Source organism: Manduca sexta, chromosome 16, assembly GCF_014839805.1.
Source record: "Manduca sexta isolate Smith_Timp_Sample1 chromosome 16, JHU_Msex_v1.0, whole genome shotgun sequence".
In the NCBI taxonomy this organism is placed as follows: Eukaryota; Metazoa; Arthropoda; class Insecta; order Lepidoptera; family Sphingidae; genus Manduca; species Manduca sexta.
The window spans coordinates 5,376,512-5,397,251 of record NC_051130.1 but is presented as its reverse complement, the minus strand read 5'-3'; the positions used below and the strand labels follow the sequence as shown (position 1 = coordinate 5,397,251).

General features: G+C 34.6%; 1 protein-coding gene across 5 annotated transcripts in view; it reads left to right on the top strand.

Moving 5' to 3' along the window:
• LOC115443236 (dystroglycan) overlaps positions 1 to 20,740 on the top strand; it is a 119,515-nt gene that overhangs the window by 60,239 nt on the left and 38,536 nt on the right. For 4 of the 5 annotated variants that reach the window (XM_037439069.1, XM_037439068.1, XM_037439066.1 and 1 more), the window contains exon 1: positions 8,923 to 9,149. The exons of the other annotated variant lie outside the window; for it this stretch is intronic. The gene's annotated coding sequence lies outside the window, so the exon portion shown is untranslated. Of the gene's footprint in view, positions 1 to 8,922; positions 9,150 to 20,740 lie in introns of those variants that run through there. 5 annotated transcript variants of the gene reach the window in all.

Genomic DNA, 20,740 nt, shown 5'->3' with positions numbered 1-20,740 from the left:
CCGCCCAGTCGTATCCAATTGATACTACAAAGGTTCTATAGTAGGACGGAAGTTCTCTTAATAATACAATTAAAATGTGCCACGGACAGCTTGCGCTTTGTTTTGTTGTCCACGCTGCGGTCAGTGGGAATATTTATAAAAATACCGTTTAAAATTTGCATAGATGTTTGGATAATAATAATATCAGCCCTGTATTATATACTTGCACACTGCTGAGCACGGGCCTCCTCTACTACTGAGAGGGATTAGGCCTTAGTCCACCACGCTGGCCTAGTACGGATTGGTAGACTTCACACACTTCGAAATTCTTATAGAGAACTTCTCAGATGTGCAGGTTTCCTCACGATGTTTTCCTTCACCGTTGTTTGGATGTCGCATGCGATTTTGTAAGGAGATTGGTAGTGATAATGGTTGTAGTTTTAGAGAGAAATAGGTGGTAAAATGTTAAAAATAGGAAGTGAAATAATACTTTTGGACTTACATATTTTAATTTGAATAATGTTTATATAAAATAATAAAAAATATTTTTAAACAGAGCAAACCATAAGTAATTAAGTAGTTATAACATAGTGATTGACATAATTATTAGCCAAGCTGCTGCCAAAAGACCCTTTTATTATAAAAGTACAATTCATATTGCACGAACTAAAGGACTTTACTTTGAAATAAAGGGCATTTTACTCCTCAAATAAATTCTCTTTTGTGCGGCAGCTGATCGCGTGCACGTGCGCCGGCGCCGCCATGTTTATAAAATAAACGCAATCGCAGCCATTGTGCTGCTAGGGCTGCCCGCTTGTTGTAGTCGATTAATCAACTATTGCAACATGTGTTTAAATCGATAATGTTACTACGAAAGTTCATAAACCTGTGTGTTATATTATCAACACTTAAAAATGTTTCGAAGTTTGCTTCTTCATGTACTTATAAGGGTATGTACTTTGTATAGTCAATTTAAAATTATCGACTAAATAAATGTTGGTGTGTAATTTAATATAGACATAATGACAACAAAAACTACAGTTGAAAAATAACTTAATCTTTCTATGCGCGAAAGGGAACCTGACATAACATATAGGTACTATTAATATGAAAAAGAAGTTATGCTGAGCTGATTGCCAATCTTCACTAACTGGAGAGGCACTATAAGAAGAAGAAGAATATGCATAAACGCGGTTTGCAAATCGTCCCAATGATAGTGAAATTTTACATAACTTACGAAGGGAAGGTGTCAAGACTCGGGTTATATGGACTTCGCCGCTGCTATGCGCCTGATAGACCCGCGTCACCGACTTCTGTTAAATAAATGTACACCGACATATTATCTCCATGCCGCAAGACTCTCTGCGGGTCAGGATATTGCATGTATTCGGGATACTGCCTGCGGGGACATAGGATCCGCCGGCTAACCTTTATAAGTAGTTGTGGCCGGTAAGGGGTGTGGAAAAATTGTTTTTGCCGGATTTATATCAGGCACGTGTAGTATTGAGAAATCATATTATTATGGCTTGACTGTTTTTGAGCAAAGACGACCGTATCAAGTGATTAAGTATAGAAGTAACTAGTAGGTATATATATATACAGCTGAAAATCAGTTCTGTTTAACAGCTGGTATCCCTTCTACCGCAGATCATACAACAAATCTGCTGTATGCCTAATATTGTTAATTGTGTGTATGTTTTTTTTCTTTTTAAACTTTTTTTTTGTTTTATTTGTGTGTAGAAAAATAAATGGTTTAAATGATTTGAATATATTTTTGAGGATATTTTGAGCTATTCTATGTTTTATTGCCGCACAAACAAAATACTTACAGTGTATACGGTAGGTTACAATGAATTTATTTTTGTAGTCATATCCAAAACATATTACCTGTACTAGGGTTTTCTATCATAAGTTAATATACTTCCAAAAACACAGCTTCAATTTTGTTCAGTCTCAATTCTTGGCTTTAACCCCAAATTTAGTATAATATAGTACTGTAAACCTAGCTGGCTTAATATTTGTACAACATTTGGTCGGTCTCCGTGTAAACTTTCCTTACAAGCCCGTACAAACTAGATACACATCGGCTATTGTTCCCATCTGCCATTATCCTTTGATTCAGACTTTATCGTACACACTGCTTTGTGCTCGCGATAAACAAAATACTTGTATAACTTATATTGCTGGAAGTCTTAAACAATGCCCATATGGCGTTCCTTAATCATTTCGTGGAGAATCAATTCACTTTCGTTAATGCAATCATCTCCGCCAGTAACCAGACAGTGATGAATCGTGTCACACACGAACTGTCTAGATAAGCTTAATTTATTACGCCTTGTAGGTGCATTACGACATAGTAATTAGATCACTCTCGATTACTATTAAGTATTAACAATAGTTTTAACTGGATCAGCTCTAATATTTAAAAACGCCAGTCATAATTTCCTTCATATTTTTGCAAATAGCTACGTGTAATCTAGTCATTAATATCAATGTGAACGACATTAACTAATGCCTTATAGAATTAGATTACCTTCACTTGTTTTTAAATTCAAAGTTTGTTTAAATGATATTCTTAAATATATATTTTTTTTTATTTGTTATAACGTTTAAAGCTTTAATTTACTGGATTTAAACGAACATTGATTAGTGTTTGTACCGTGTTGTTCACTCTAACACGGATCATGGAAAGCATTGTCTCGATTTCAATCCACCATTCGATCACAGCTCGTGTCTCTCGTGTTACTTCCCTCGGGAAATCGGTGACACAACAGCGTTTAATCTCCTAATACGAGGATCTAAACTCTCGAAATTTCAATCCTTTACCGTTGATTATATTGCTTGTTAATGAAATTCCTACTCTACAAACCCGCTTCATCATTTAAACAAAGTCAATTTTAGTAAACCAAAGCCACTTTAAAAGTAAAAAAGCACTTGGAAGTTTCATTTGTCTATTAAATAAGTTTGAAGTCAGACTAATGAAGCGAAAGATGTGGCAAAAGAAAACTGGGTCTCCATTTTCTCTTGAATTGAAATTAAATCTATCAGAGCGCCGCGCCTCGTTTCATAAATGGATTCCAGCATAAAAGGCATGTGAACGAGATATTGTTGGTGGCAAATGAGTTGACGAGGCGATTGTTACTGCCTTTTAATTTGTAAAAATAGGTCGCCACAGTTCGGTCGACGACCGTTAACTGCCATTATGAACCTCCTAGAATTGTAAACAGGCCATACTAAAATCCATATATTGTATGTAAACAGTAGCCGGGGACCGTATATTGTGTATTGATAACCCCGTTGACACATTAACGAGATGTAAGAACGAATTGCTAAGTGAGAGCGAAGAAAGACATGGTCAGGGGCTCAGCGTCATTCTATTTCTGAATGGAGACGTTGACCCGCATTATCGCATGATGATGCACCCGTCACTTTTGAGCGATCGAATTCATTAAATTAATAAGTATGTGCGGATAGATAGTACGTAAACAAAATAAAGTAGACCGTGGTTAGGTTAAAGTGGGTTAACACTTCATTTTTTTTATTGTTATATTATTTTGGAGATATTTCTTTATTATGTTCCAAAAATGTCTTAACATTACCTACCTAATTAGTCATTGCCGAGTACAGAGCAGTCACAAATATGATTGTGTAAATAGTTTATTCGAGTGTAATCGTTACTCATAATTCCTAGGCATATGTATTCGCCAAGTTATTTGACGAATTATTCGCCAATAGTCTAAAAGAGGCATAAGTGTTCAAAATCCTAATACTTAGCATCGTTAAGAGTTCTAATAGTGCAGTTTCCATACAAAATGGACATAATTATTATGAAACGTTCCGGTTCTGAGAACGGTTGTGGATTTGTGTTCGTAAGGAGCGAGCTAATATTTTGGACGGCAGTGGTTTGTTCTTACGTTGTAACGCCAGAGGTCGTCCGCTTTGGTTGCCGCTAAGATATTGATTTACATCGCCGCAAACTCTGTGTTATATTACGTACAATTATATTCGGGTTGTTTATAAAACATTATAATGTATAATGATTTCTTATGTTTACGCAAATGTTAGATATTAAAATAGAACTATGTGTATAGGGATTTTATCGCGATTATTTATTTTATTATTTTCCCCCGAAGTCTTGAAGATTTTACAGCTTCATGGTCACGGGGCAGACTGAGGTGTTGATCATTCGCAATGAAAATTACAATATCTACCTACATTTTACAATTATAAAACATTTAATTTTTTTTAGCTGTTGACGGTCCGATCTACGCAGAATGAGGTCACAGTATCTTGAAGTCTAGCAGCCGGTCTTTTGGGTTCAAAGTCGTTTTAAATGAAGAACTGGATCTCTGGCTTGTGCAAGCTTTCAATCATCTTCTCTATTAAAATATGGATGTCTTTTTTTATTGTTAATAGCCTCACGCATTATCCTAGGTAGGAACTTAACTTTCACAAGCCTGGGACCATGCCCGGCCCTGGTTGCACCTCTACCTACGCTTGCAAGGATAAACGGCTGATATTGTGTATAAAAAATAAACGATAAGTAAGGAGCAAGTATCTTGAACACCAATTATACATATTTATATTAGGAACATTATTTATTAACGTTCTTTTAATTTTATATGAATATCGGCCTTTATAGGAAAACTGTCAAAGACCTGCTCTTCAGTTTGATTAAAACCATCATGCTATAAGCGCCTAATTTTGTGGTTCATTGTGACTTGTATATTCATGCTAAAATATCCGTAATTAATGATTCGTTATAATATGCTTATTATATTTTTTAAACGCTTCCGGTTTAAAAATATCCGTTAATTAAGAAACCGAGTCTGCCTTTGATGTTGTAACCATAACGATCATTTTTCTATAATTTCCATTAACTTAATTTCGAAACCCTTCGCGTTTAATAATATCATTCTCTGATTGCGGGCTCTTACTCAACGCTCCTAAGGAATATCATTCGACCTAATAGAATTTCGTCGTTTATAACACCGAGTTCCGTCGAATTTCCCGTATTTCACTGATTCAGGATCGGGTGTCTGTCAAACAAACGTTGGTAATTGAATCTTTACTGTGAAACCAGTGACCTGGTTTTCAATGGTTTTCAACCTTCGAATATTATCTGTTTAACCGCCTGTCAACCTACGGACATAAACTTTAAACGTTACTAGCAAAATTCCATTTTCGTTTGCTGCTTCAACTCTGGCAAATTACGCTTGACCCTTGAATTTCGGAATTCAAGATGGAATTTCGTTTTCATTTACAAGGTAATAACTTGTGTAAATTTAGATAGCTGGATAAAATGTGCGAATTTATGCGGTCCGTTTGTCGTAAAGTATAACGTCGATAGCAATTCACAACGAAATGAAAAGGAACAGGCAGGCTTGTGGTTGAGTTACAAATTACTTTTAAATTAAACTTTTGTCTCGAATGTAATGTCTTCTGCCAATTTCAGTTCAGATGTAATAAAATTATTTAATTCTTCCCCAGTTTACACGAAATAGGTTGACTTCATATTTCTAAAAAAAATTCAAATCTAAATATTTTATCTAGCTATCATACCTTATTGATTGGTAATTGTTTCCATATAATTTCATTAGATCAGATGTCTTTTGTTGGCTTTTGTTATTAATTGTTATCAATTACGAACAAATATTACCAGTATAAAAACTTTTATCTAAGATGTGCCTGACACGCCACTGCAATCCGTCTGTATTACGCTAGATTGTTATGCATTTAAACATGCACGCAGATTTCATATCTGCGGTTAGTGCGCGGACAATATGCACTTGCAATTACATCAGATGACATTTTTACACTGCGATTAAATCTACTGGAATAGTTTTCAGGAATGGTTCATAAAATCTGATTTTTAAAATTGTTGGTTGATTGTCTGATGTACTGGCAGGGTAACCTTGATAATCTTGATAACATCCTTAGGGCACAATTTTTGTGTGTTTTTGTGTCATATTGTGTACATATTGATATATGCGGTATCGTATTCTATAGACAGATTGATACAAGTAGCGTCCATTCGTAATCCGACGAGCCAAACTTCTCTGCAACATGTACACAAATATGCCACACTGGCTACAAGTTTTGAATTGATTTATGTCAGGGTTTTTTGTTGACATTCTAAATAAATATTAAATTAAGTTCTATTGTTATTTTTAAATAATCCTTTCTGCAAGACTTATGTGCGATTCCTTCCAGCCAGTAGGTAGGATTAGGCGCACTGTGACATGCTCTAACCCACTCTAACCGAACGCTATTGGATTACATATCAAGAAAACAAAGTGATGTAATTTCAGCTGCGACCGCAACATTTACGACCTGCTGAGCCCTTTTTAAATGTATTCTTATATTAATTAATTTAAAATCACTTTTGCAATATTGTTTAATAATAGTCAAGTTTATCGACAGTAGAAGTTGTGAAATTCTGTCGCAATCATTTTGTAGGCCATTGTGGTGTCCAAGTTTCTTTATTGTATACAATGATTCAGTTTATTCGGTGGGAATTAAACGTAAACATCCAAATGCTCAAAACAAAATTGTATGACAATTCTACAAAGTTTGAGGTTTTCGTTTAGTAAGATAAGCTAACTCTACGAGCAGATATGGTAATCATCTTTAATAACAAAGTTTATACAGAAACTATCTCTGTAACATTTTAATTCCCCGTGTGTTACGAAACCCCAAGAATAGTAAGAGGCATTACCCAGTATCTTAGCTGTTTGCGTTGTGTCGCCTGGCCTAAATTTTCCAAGTTGATAATGAAAAAGCTTCGTCGCCTCGACTCGCTGTGTAATTTCACTTCAAAGCTGCCTCGGAGGCCCGTTTGTTATTTTCTGTAATCACCGGGCAAGGAATATATTACGGTGTCTTCCTCTAACGCGAACACGTCGGAGTATTTTTTCACATTTGCTCGATTACATTGACTGTCATGCTTCGGACTTTGTATGGCATTATTTATGCTTCTATACAGAAATCTTAGCAACTTTTTCTATACTTAAGGTGGAAAGTAGTTACGTTAAAAAGGCCGATTCTTAAGATTTCGTATCTAACTGATTTGTTAGGAGAATAAAGAAAAGGGCATTAGAGCTTTTAAATGATTTTCAAATAATACATTCCCTGTATTCTCATGTTTATTATGAAATATAATTGCGATATTAGAGATTTTTTATTCATAGTCATCATTTCCTTTTTTTTTTTCAACAAAATTGCTATAAGTATAAGAATATATAATGAATTGATAACACTTCTTCTAACTATTTCTGTAGAAAATACGTCAACGCCATGTTTATTAAATTTTACGGCATTTATTTATTTGAACCAATCTAATCAAACCTAAATACTACTATTCAAAAAGTATTTTTTAGATACACCCAGGCGTACCAAAATAATTTCCATAATTTTTTTTTAACCGCTCTATTTCTAACATTGGTTTACATAGAAATTCTAAAGGTAGAGAATCTTCAACCTCATAGAACACTTCAGAATTGATTCTCGAGATATCTAGCGTCTCCAATAGAAACATTATTTGTCTTCTCAGACTCAAATAGGCTATTTCTAAGCAGTTAATCTAGTTTCTAAGAAATCCTCTTTAGAACAGCGATTGTAGCTAGAAGAATAGCAAAAGGAACGAAACAATGGATGTTGTTATTTTATTCATTTTAATTTGTAGTGATGTGCCATTTTATTAAATTAATCGTACTGATTAACAGTATTTCGTTAAGATGTATACATCTTAATGAAATACTGTTAAGCGCTGGAATAAGCTATATTATAATATAGCTTATTCCCGCGGCTCCATCCGCGTGAAAAAATCCGGGATTAAAAGTAGCGTATAACAATCAGGAGTCATGTGGCTTATTATTCATAAAAGAATTTTCGAAATGGGTTCAGCAGTTCCACAGCTTAACTCCTACTAACCTAAATACTCACAAATTTCCATCTTTATAATATTATCGTCTAGATTAAATCGGTTATTAATTATGAAATCACTGCCTACATCTCGGTGGTCTAGGTTTATCAAATTATTTAATTATGGTAACTCTTTTAAAGGACAGTTTTCCATTTGGTATCAATTTTAAATTGAACCGAAACATTTTGTCGAAAATTAAACAGCACTTAGGTGATAAACAGTTCCCAACGATTAATTCAATGAAATGTAAAATACCCTTTTACAACTTCACTTTAGTCATCAATAAGTCATTCGTCGACTAACTGCCCTTAATAACACCAATAATTACATACAAGACAATATTTCGTTGCAAATCATAAAGTCACCATCGACACGAAACACCTAAGTTTTTACACAAAGGTCCGAATTTATTCGTGTGTCAGTGATTGATGACATGGCAAGAGACGCCGCTGACCTGGAACTTGGCGCGAACGACTTCGCGGCGATAAAAAATACACTAAAATTATAACACTATCCATAAAAAGGGTAAGATTATTCATTTTTCTTTTGTTAAGCAAACATAAGGAACAAATATTAAGGACAAGTCGAATAGTGAATTATCACCTGATTATGATGACTGATTACAATGTGTTCTATTTCGTTTAACACCTCTTGTCTATTAATGTGTCGTTTTATTTATGGTACTTTAAACGAGTTACTTAATTGTGTGAATAAGTACCTATGTCGTTTCAAGTCGGTTTATGGTTAATTTACGACTGGTACTTTTTCTAATCACAAGAGTTAATTGATTCTTTTTGCCTGTGTAAGTGTTCAGTAAAAAATGATAAGAGCGCATCGTTTAATGTAATAGACAAGTAAGTCTTTTTTTTATTAATTAGCCAAAACCAAGAGTAGCTAATGAATGTAATTTATGAAGTTCTAAATGAGACACTCATGATAATTCTGACTTAGAAATGCCAAATACTGTGAGATAAGATGGTCAGCCCAGCTGATGTGAAGTGAGGGGCAGGTACGCGGCGGATCGGCGCCGAGTGCTCAGTGGAGTTAGTCGTGAGTCGTCCCGCGTCGCCGACGCTCGGCGCTCTCAACACAGCACGCACACTCATTGTCCGTCTGTCCGTCTGAAGTATGTTCACCCGCATGTTCAGTGACTAACCAGTGATAGTACTTTGTGCTATACGTTTTGTGAAGTGCAATCATTTCGGACACGATCATCCAAGTTGGAACTCACTTAACAAGTTTCAAGGTAATTGTTTACTTATTCATTTTTAAGTTGCGGCTTACTCAAGGCATATTGTAAAGTTGGTTCACTTTTAAGATTGAAACACAAAAATACAAATTACTGGCTTGACAAATTGACACTCATTTCATTGAACGTGAAATGTTTTTCAATCACGTGCCACATTATTAACTTTATTGCTGTTATAAACATTTAAAAAGGGGTTGAAATATGTGAATGGGCTACTGGTTCGCAACCCTAATAAAATTCGCGTATTGAAAGGTGCCCTATTTCATATATTTTGAGGGGAACGCTCGCTTTGCCTTAAGGTTATTTGAATTGAGATTAGACGGTGCAGCCGTACATAAAAAGGTTGGTAAATGAGGTGCATTCAGATCTTAGTTTCATTTTTTTGTTACCTTGGAGAACCGTAGTGATGTTAATAATAGTAGTTTCATGGTCTTCCAACATAATTGTTTTGGAAATGTATTGTTTTTAAAAAAGTATTGTACTTCTGAGTTCAGAATTAAAGTTTAAAAGTATGTTTCATATAACAGAATTATATTGACACGGAAATCAATTTGACCTAATCAGACCTTTACTTTTAAATCAATAGAAATTAAAGTAGGTAAACAACACATGATTGACTAACCAACCAGCACAGAGGAAATCGTTCACGCATCATTGTTTCAATAACTAAACAATGAATGAATTTCATCAATAACTATAACTTAAAATTTGTATTTGGAATAGCTTTCATTACTTCTCCTTTGTCTATCCAAAATGGTCGTAACGAATTCAAGACGATCTCGAAGATCTCCAAGTTCATCGCCCCTTGCTATATCCATCCGCTGTTAGCGATAGCATGCGACGGAATCCTAGTTGTTAGAAAACGCTCAGTTGCCATAACAACGACTAGAAGACACGCAACCCGTCATGCACTGTCGGCCGCAACATTCTCAGTGCAATTCCTGTTTCTATGTGACAAATGTTATGTGTGCGAGGCCGGATTCTTTGCCATCTCAGACTAATGTACCTGCCTAGTATTACCATTTAACGTCGGCAAAACTAGTATGATTTTATAGTTAAAAGTTCGTATTTAGAAGCAAGTAATGTATGCGAAACTTCTGAATGTAGCCGTAACGCTGAATCAAAAGGTTTAAAGATGAAAGCTGCGATTAAATTGGTTAATAATTTCAAACGGTGAGCGAACGAACGTGTTACACGAAAATGAACGCTTTATCTGCTTGCTGGCCTATAAAATTCTTCCCACGCAAAATTTCTAAATATTTAACTTAAAATCGCTGCCCACCGAATATTTTATAAGGTATGCATTTAATTGCAGTATATAGAACGGAAACTAACTAAAAGCAAAATATAGAAAATATACTTCGCAATGTTTTGCGTAAATGCTGCAATGAGCAAAGTGGCTTGTCGTTTCTATGAAATATTTGGGTAGAAACTTATTGATTTCTATAGAACGGTATTTCAGCTAGTTTTTGTTCCACTCAAACAAGTTTAAACGTAATTTATCGTTGGTCTGCTGTGTTCAGTACTGTACGTGACAACCGTTATTAACATTTGATCGACGTTGATGAAAAACACTTCAGCGCAGTCATAATTTGCACCTCGCGCTGTGTTACAATTATATTGATATTTTCATTCATGATTCTGACAAAAAAAAACATAAATACATTTTTGTAATTAATGTAGTCCACGCATCACGCATGTTCTGCATAATTAAACTAAGTATCATATGCATTGTGGTATTTAAATTTGCACAGATTTTATTCAAGCATGAAATCCATGACACTATTTTCAATTCCTTATAAATGTAAGCCAGAATCAATGGAGAACCGTTTACATATTGTTAATTGGCAGAGACGATATGAGTGTGGCTAAGACTCAAAGGAAATTTTAGGTTCGGGAAGAAAAAATAAACAAATACGTCAATTCGAATCAAAACATGAAAATTCATACAAAGAGTTATATAACGAAATCTCGAATTCAATGGCAAAAGATGAACGACAAAAGAATTTAGGGAAACATAACTTGAAAATGATAAAATGCAATCGAACGGAGTCCCAGAAACAGGTAATTTTATCTTGGAGTGTCTCATAAAACGAATTTCTTCACGAGTAACAATCCCCGTTCGTAACTTTAGAAGTAAACACGCGAAAGTGAATTCGATTTTGTTAGCCTTTGTCATAAAGCAACAAAGCGTGTTATCCAATTTCAACAAATCCTCTCCCGGAGTCGGGGTGCGTTAGTGAATATATAGACACCCTTAAAACGAAAACTCTGATCACATTACGTACTCAGCGAACGTGCTTTACGCGAACTACAACTTTTGTTTGTGTCTCGAGTATTTTCACCCTCCAAATTCAAATAAATTTGTTCTGTTTTTGATACATTTCAACATTTACCAATTTTTTTGTATCTTATTGCTGGTGGTTTGTTTCGTTATTTACAATGATCGTTGCGTCCCAAATATTTTATCAATTTGTAAAATTAACTCGGCCGGCTTAAATTTGGATATATGTGTTGAAATGGCCTTAATTAGTCTTGATTGAGATTTATCTCTGTCCTATCCGTTCCGAGAATAAGCATTTGTAAAAGTCGTAACAGCAGCTGGTCGCGTTATTAATCTGGAATTGGGTTTTTAGTAAAAAAAAATAACAATGAATGAAATAGTCTTTAATGAAATATTTTATAACCAAAAACGGTATATGATGTCAAAGTCAAATGAAAAAGAATTTCACAGCACATTTTTAAACATTTATCAATGATATATTACAGTCTATCAAATCTGATTGAGTTCAGTGAAACTAATCATTTTAATACTAATGTAGATCATCATCATCATTATCTTTACGCAAAAAATCTACATCCCATCAATGAGTCAGAGCATGAAATCAATAGTAACGAGATGTTACGCGACACGCCATGTTGTATCGACTGCGCCCGTCATATTCCATGAGTTATGCATTACTTCGAGCAGATGGTTGTGTTTGCTTACACTATCTCACAGATAGGGTTAACCGCGTTTGATATTTGTTTACGTATAGTTTCTAAATCAAATATGGAACAATGCCCGCGGCTTTTGGATTACAATATTAAAGCCGGAGTATATTGGGAAATATTTCGGTAAAATATTGTTAAGCATATTTATAAACGATTTAATTAGTAAAGAAACCAATGTTGTGTGTGGAATTTATACTCCGTTTTGCTTTTAGTTTTATATTTCAGACATTCTTTTTTGTAGATTTTAATCTTCTCGCAATCAGCAAAACTGACGACGAAAATACTTTTAACAAAATGGAATAGGACTTGTTGCAACTCTGCCTGTTTTTGGTAAAGTAATCGTGATAGGTCAACGATTTAACCGGTGACAAATGCTGCCTGTACATATAAACTTAGGCCACAATCACATCACAAATACCTACTTAAAAATCCAGAACAGCTCTTTATCAAAATGTAGGTTACACTTATTTCCTAAACTGAATACTTGATAAAGCACTTTCACAATTTTCTCGCAACGTCGCTAGATTTTTCACGTCACGGCTACACAGGATAGCTCATCTCACGACCGCTCGAGTGCTTTTCAACCGTGAGAACATATTCTTGTGTCTTTTAAAAATGTATAGCGGCCATATTCCCCTTTTACCGCTTCACTGGGACAAATCAGATATGTATAAATGTAAAAATACATACAAGTATTATAGTGGATTCAAAGAGCGCTTTTGACAATTTTTTAAATATTCATTCGTTACGATTCTTATTTGAAGTTTTACCTAATTTTATATAATATTCTATAATCGACTGTATAAGTGAATTCGGGCTTCACTTTACCGTGACATGTGTAGTTAACGCGTATAATAATTACGATTTAGTCTAACAACGTGCTAAAAACGATGACCATACAATTTATCAATGAAAATGTGTCACAATCAGAACGGTATTATACAATATTCCATTGAAATTTTTCATGAGATCGGCCTATTTAAGCGTCTTCAAAACCAGTAGAATATTTCGGTAGCAGACATTTACCATCTGTTTCAACAAATAACTACTTGCACAGTTCTGCGAATAAAATGCTTATTATTATAATTGGTAATGCGGCGCACGATTGAATTGTCGGCGGAATATTAATTTTCAAAGTACTTGCTTGTGTAGAAATGTAACGTTAATTCCATTAGCTGTACGACACATGTTCGAGTGAATTCGTATAATCCTTAAAACAGTTCCTAAATCCCACAAACTACAAGATTACGGGAATAATGTGCTAGTTACGAACCTTTGAAATTCTCCCTTCTCGTCAGAATTTGGTTATAAAGTTGCGAAACCGGGAATGAAATCTCGTGATGTGTGTCGGGTTATTTTGGACTGTTATACCTTTGTTTGTGCGCTTAACTGTTGAGATAAGAATGTTTTTCCACCTTTGGGCATCGTCTTTGTACTTGTGTAACGTGGCAATGTATGCTAAAATATGGTTTAAAGTGAAATTCAAAGCCACAGATACGAAGAAGTTTATACAAAATACATACGAAATTAAATAATGCGAATATGAGATATTAATTAAATATAGATAACTTAAATTTGCGTCTTGGAATCATTGTACTAAGTAAATGCATAGTATATGATAAAATTAATTTATTTATTTATTATTTATTAATTTTTTAGGAAGGCTTACAGACTAATAACATTAAATTAAGTCACACCAATGTATTATTAAGTTGCTAATAACTAGCCTCCACATTTGAGTATACAAATATCGATATCAAAAAGAACCAAAAAAAAAGAATAATAAAAATAACAGTATTACTTATATAGTCATAAGGAGTATTACAGGTATTACAGATATTAATATAATTTTAATAAGAATCATTAAGTATCAAAATATAATTTGGCTAGAAGCCGCCTTACTGTGCTGGTTTTAGAACAGAACAGGTCAATGTCTGATACACGTGAAAGCATATTAAAATTTAATGCGCTGCGCAAAAGAAAAGAATTACGCCTGTAATTAGTTGTTGTAAAGGGTACGTGCAGTAGTTAATCGCTTCTTCTTTGATAAAATATTTGTCAACAATTCTGGTCCTTTAAGTTGAATATATCAATATTATTCTCATACATATAGTATGTATTCAAGAAAATTACAAATGTAAACTAGAAATATTTGAATGAAACATGTTTTTAAGCAATATAATATGTACATTTGTATAATGCATAATAATTATATGGAACGACGCCTTAATATTACAAACGGGACAGCAAAATCTGAAATTCCTCATATTACCATCGCTCTGTAAGCCTCGACTAAGCGTTTGGTTTTAGCTTCAGTGTCGATACTACTAAGGCTTGTTATCGAACCGGCGCTTTGTAATTTACCCAGGGCCCTTATTCTGTATGATAATGTAAACGCGTAACGCGGCCGTGTCATGTTATCTTCGAGAAATGTGTGTGGAATGGTATTCTGTAAGCCAAATTTCTATAGTCCTAAACATGATGCGTTGTGTTACGTACTTGTTACACACTGTCAAAATAACGTGCTGGATAGAGAATAAGGCCCCTGTTTAGTTAATGTGTCAGCTGTCATACGATCCTCAAACAAAACAGCAAGAAGTAGGCATATCATGTAAACGTGTCGCGTCGCAGGTACTAGCTTTAGCTTCATTGTTTACGTCTAATGAAATTAATCATTGTGATTTTTTCCTTAATGGAACCAACTCGGTGTAAGTTTTACCTTTTGAATAACTAGGTTATCCCTCTTGGGAAATCACTTGTTTTAAATTTTTGCGAGGAAAAAAGCGATGTTTTTTACCTATTTAAATTTTAAAATTTTACAGACTTTATTTTTCAACATATTTTTATTAAAGGAGAGATATAAAAATAGTTTTTACCTGAACTCTATGTTTTAACGTTTCCTTTATTTTTTTGTGATATTTTATTTAAAGTAATACCTTTATATTTGTATACCATTTTCAGAACTATAGTATATTCCTAAGACTATAAGTATACTCATGTTTGATGATTAAAGTGGTTACAAACGACTGTTTTACCTTAGGGGAGATTTTTAGCTTTGGAATCTACAAGTGATCTTCACAAAATGTAATGTGATGTAAAATGTTCTCGTGCTTTTAAAATTAAAGATAAAAGTGTAATAAAGACGTACCTTTATTTTATGTACTTGTCATATATTATAAAATACAAGCATCTGCACCCGTCGCCACCCGGGTACTTATATATCTAATTTCGATTTAAAATTGAATTCAACAACCCTCGGTCGGGAATAGCGAAGAATTTTATATAACATAAATCATTTCAGAATAAAAGCGAAAGAGATTAGAAAACAAAACAATCTCTCCGCGTTATGTATTAACTACAGGGCCCTTATTCTGTATGATAATGTAAACGCGTAACGCGGCCGTGTCATGTTATCTTCGAGAAATGTGTGTGGAATGGTATTCTGTAAGCCAAATTTCTATAGTCCTAAACATGATGCGTTGTGTTACGTGCTTGTTACACACTATCAAAATAACGTGCGGGATAGAGAATAAGGCCCCAGATTATAAATAAGTCGACACCCTTAAAACAAACTTGCATAAATATGGTTTGGTTTTCCTTTGTACTGTTGCCGGGTGTGCGAAAACAAACACGAACAGTACAGCAAATCAATATACAAAGTGCAACAGTGTATCAAAACGAAACGATGTGAAGCACGCACTAATCCTATTAACCTGGTTGAACTGTACCATTATCTTATAAACTTTACCATTCTATGCTATGCACTTTTCTAATTCTCTTTGTAATGAATGTTAATCGGCCGATGCCGTGTGCGCCGGCTCTCCCAATAGACACGATTTTGCGTTAAGTTATCGTTACGTTCCAGTTTGTAGACTTCAGGGGGTGGGAAATGGAGCGATTACATTCTAGATGCCGGTTTGTAACTTCAGACTAGATACGCTTTAATTTGACCCATTTTACATTATTCTAAATTTAAAAATTAAATTATAATAATAAACCCCAGGGCCCTTATTCTGTATGATAATGTAAACGCGTAACGCGGCCGTGTCATGTTATCTTCGAGAAATGTGCGTGGAATGGTATTCTTTCTGTAAGCCAAATTTATATAGTCCTAAACATGATGCGTTGTGTTACGTGCTTGTTACGCACTGTTAAAATAACGTGCGGGATAGGGAATAAGGCCCCTGTATTGTATAATATTGTTGGGTACGAATCTCCCCAGTCCCCTCCGTGGTTAGGTTTTTTGTCAATCATACCAATCTAATGCAGGTTGGTTGATGTAATATCTTTATTATTTTTATAACGATTTTTACATACCTGACGCACATTTCCTTAACATATTATCCTTGACCGTCAAAGTAAGCTATGTTAACAATGAATACACACGAAATTCCAAATAGTTGGGTATGCCTTAGAGGTAGAATTGAAACTGCGACCTTCGTCTCGGTAATCCGGATATAATCCGGATTACTGAGCATTAATTAACTAACCTAGCGATTAATTTAGCTAACCTGCTATGTTTCTCAAACGTTTATTATAAAAATCCATAGTAATATTAAAAATAAAATTATAATTTAACATTGAAAGCTCTTGGGACTTTGCAGTATACCGCGCTATTTTAAACATATTTCATAATACTTTTATACCAGTAAATACAATTGTATACCTTTATATCGTCACAGTTTTCTGGGTACCTCGGTAGCGCAGTTGTATTGCGTGCGCAGTACGACAAGTCTGAGGTCTCGGATTCGAATTACGGATTAGAATAAGTGGTATTCTAAATCTACCTATTAAGAGCCCGAAGTTAGGAATTTGTAGGAACGGTATGCCAATAAGCCGCCCCTAACCGACAGCTAAGCCAAAAACACAGGCTAAAAGTGGGTGCCCTGTTTGCACCTCTGAGTACTCAGGGATAGAGGCGTGATGTGTTTGTTTTGTTTCTTAGTTTTCTGATTTTATCAAACATAAAGCGATCTCACCTCTTGCAAAGCATTGCATGAGGTTCTTACTATTCCTGTGAAAAAGGCATTTACGTCACCGATGCATCCATATTTGAGATTATACAAGTTTTTATTTTATTTTATTTTAGTACCGTTTTATTCCAAATCCAGACGATCAAGTATTCAGGGATTATCGACTGAATCACTAAAAGCTGGGTTCTAAGATTTCATTAACCGAGAAGCTTCTTTGTTGTCTGTTGCGTCTTTTATTTTTATCCAATTTAGATGAAGGTCCATTGTAATTTACCCTCCTTAAAGAAATACCAAAGGCTGAACAATGTGCCGGTCTCAAATTAGGTTTCTTTATGCTTGGAATACCTGATATCCCCTGATACGTAAATATACCTTTTGCTTACATATACATAGACATAAATAGCCAGTCAAGAGGCTCTATTGTTTATTATTATTTAAACTGTTTTATATTTTATAAAGAGCTAGCCTTTGCCCGCGGCTCCGCACGCTTGAGGAAGTTTTTCCGGGATAAAAACTTTAACCGTTTATTGAACGCACGCAACGGAAGCTCTCAAGAGGAATCTATTGGTCATAGTGTGATATATAGCTTATAGCTTTCCATGAAAAAAAAGCTATCCAATACTAAAAGGTTTTTTTCAATTCAAACCAGTAGTTCCTGAGATTAGCGCGTTCAAACAAACAAACTCTTTAGCTTCATATAATAGTATAGATTTAGCGATAGAGGGCTGTCTTTATATACATTACCAAAATGTGAATTCCAAATATACCTTATAATAGCAAAACTGACTACATGAAGTTCAATTTCAAAATACCCACAAAAGCGAAATCGGGTATTGTGCATCCGAGATTCAAAGTGGCCTACGTTACTAACGTCTCTCGGTGTTAGCCTGTTACCCCATAAACGAAGGCCGAATAAATACACCTACGCTTTCATTAACAAAGGAAACAAAAATAATTAATTTATATTTCATGTTACTTAGAGCGGATTTGTCCCCGAGCTTTTGCGCGCGCACCGGAAACATAATACGTACGCTGCACTGTACAATGTAGCGTATTTTTTTCCCATGCATATCGGTAATTCATTCAGTAACATAAAAATTTCATAGAGATAAGATATATTTTTTGTTACCTACATACCGTTTTATCGGATATGGAACGAATAAGTGCATTAAATCGGTTTTGAGTATGATAACGTAATGTGCTCTTAAAATAGTGCCATGTATGTAATTTTTTTACCAATCTAACTTTAAAAACTGTTAGGGACAGATGCATGACCATACTAACATATCCTTGGAAGTATAGTCCGTTATCTAAGTTCAATAATCACTTGCACCAATGAATCCAATAGCTGCGATTAGGAGATCCCAAAATGGTCAAAGACAAAACACCGTTGATCCCACAAATTTGATAAATTCCGTACATTAATTACTATTAGCCATATTGGGCTACTCTTGTGGTTAACGTACGCAGCTTTTGATTTAAGCGAGAATGCAGAATACTGAGGAATTAGAATAGATCTTTAAACTCGACATGATACTTCAGTAAAACACAATAAGAAATATTAAATTAAATGAAATTATATCTTTTGCACAGACTCATCTCTCTGTAAGACTTATCTATAGATCGCGGAATAGAATCACACAGCGTTAGTCATATGTTGACACGAATTCTATACCAAGTAGCCATTCGAATGTATTACATATGACAAATTGCGAGCGGGCAGAGACCACGACAGTTCAGTCACACCGATTAATTCGCGGCGGAACGTGGCCGTTGGCGCATGAAGCCTCGCCCCTCCCCTGGCCCCCATTAACCCACTCGCAAAGATTAAACGCGGAGGGCGCCATTAAATGAATGTTCCGTGGCTATGTTGGGTGCGTAAGCCTAGCCTAATGCATCAACTTAGCTGCATATGCCATTGGTTGGTGTGAAGTGTCCTAATTCCTTTAATAAATTGTTAACTCTGACGCTATTTGGAAAATTGACGGGCAAATGTAGCGAATAGCCAGGCTTAAAAAGTGTTTTTTTACTTTAGTATTGTTAATAATTTGTCTGTTCAAGTTAGATCTTTTAAAATTCATGCAGCAATAAGCTAAAGTTGAGTTGAATGGACTATCAAAATTCAAAACGGAGGTCATGGATCCATGGATAATTTTTGTTAATTACCGATCATACATGAGATGTCCTGCATGCCTAACAATTCCGTATAGAAAGGAAGAAACTTATGAAATCAACAACATCTTAATAAAATATAGCCTTTTATATATAGCTAGGTTTTGCCTGCGGCCTCCTGCCGCATGAAGATTTTTCGAGATAAAAAATAGCCTATAGCACTTAGGAGTAATGTAGCTTCCTATTTGTAAAAAAAAATCAAAATCGATTTAGTATTTCCTGAGATTAGCACGTTCAAATACACAAACTCTGCAGTTTTATATTATATAATAATATTAATTTATAATGACAATTTATTACATCCATTTTCCATGGTAAACTTAATTTTATGCAGACTGTGATTTATACGGCAGGACAAAGTGATATACTTAGTCAATGTAAGTACCCCGAAAACGTGTCTATGATGCTAATGAATCCCACGGTCACAGCGCCTATGCGGCCTTCGCAAGCATATTATAGGGCCATAACCGACCTAATTTTTTTGTTATATTTTTATTATACACTGGTGTTACATACATTTTTGTGCATTAGTAAGTCAAGTTCAGGTTGCTAAAGGTCTGGGTAATGTTTCCATCGCCTTTTTGATGTTTAATAGTACATCACAATTGATAAACATGAGATTCTGGCTTTAATTACCAATTCTATGTGTCATTTCTTATAAATATTAAAATTAATTTGTATCATAGTAGTTCCCACCTATCACAAATAACGAGGACACTAATTGCCTCTGCCTACCCCCAAAGGAGATAAAGGCATAAATGTAAGTATGAATAATATTTTTAATGTTCGTAACATATGGCTGGAAGTTAAATAATGAGAGAGCACAGTGAGTTAACCCAATTAAAACTTGTGCTTTCAACTTTCGTGTAAAGATACATGTTATACTTTTGCTCTTAACACAATCCCTTTAAAAGTAAAAGATTTTTTTTTATATGCGCTACAATACTAATAGGCTTATTTTTACTTGATATTTGTAGACGTTTACCTAAAAAACGTTAAGTTTTCCTATTAGGAATGATAGAGGTATATGACGGCACTACAATTTGCTAAGAAAAAGATGAATAGATTCCGGCTAGACTTTTCGAAAAACTGTAATTTCAGGTAATCACATGAAACTAGATTCCATTACCGTCCTTAAAACAATGCCTTAATCCGAAAGTGGAATCGAACGGAGAAGAAATTATACGATGGAATTTTCGTACGTAAAATTTATAATCGAGTATTGCACACTAGATCAAAAAGAAGCTAAAAAAATGTTCATTTGACTGTTGTGTAGTAAAGTGTTTATCGGGCGAGCGACTTACTCTTATTTATTAATCAATTGCAATAAGGTATGCCGAAAGGAGTAAGTCTTACAAAAATAAATGTAATAAAATAAGGTACAGCACACATACACAATTTGTTATTTGTTATATAGAAAAATTGTCCTACATCACGTCCGGTTAGAGA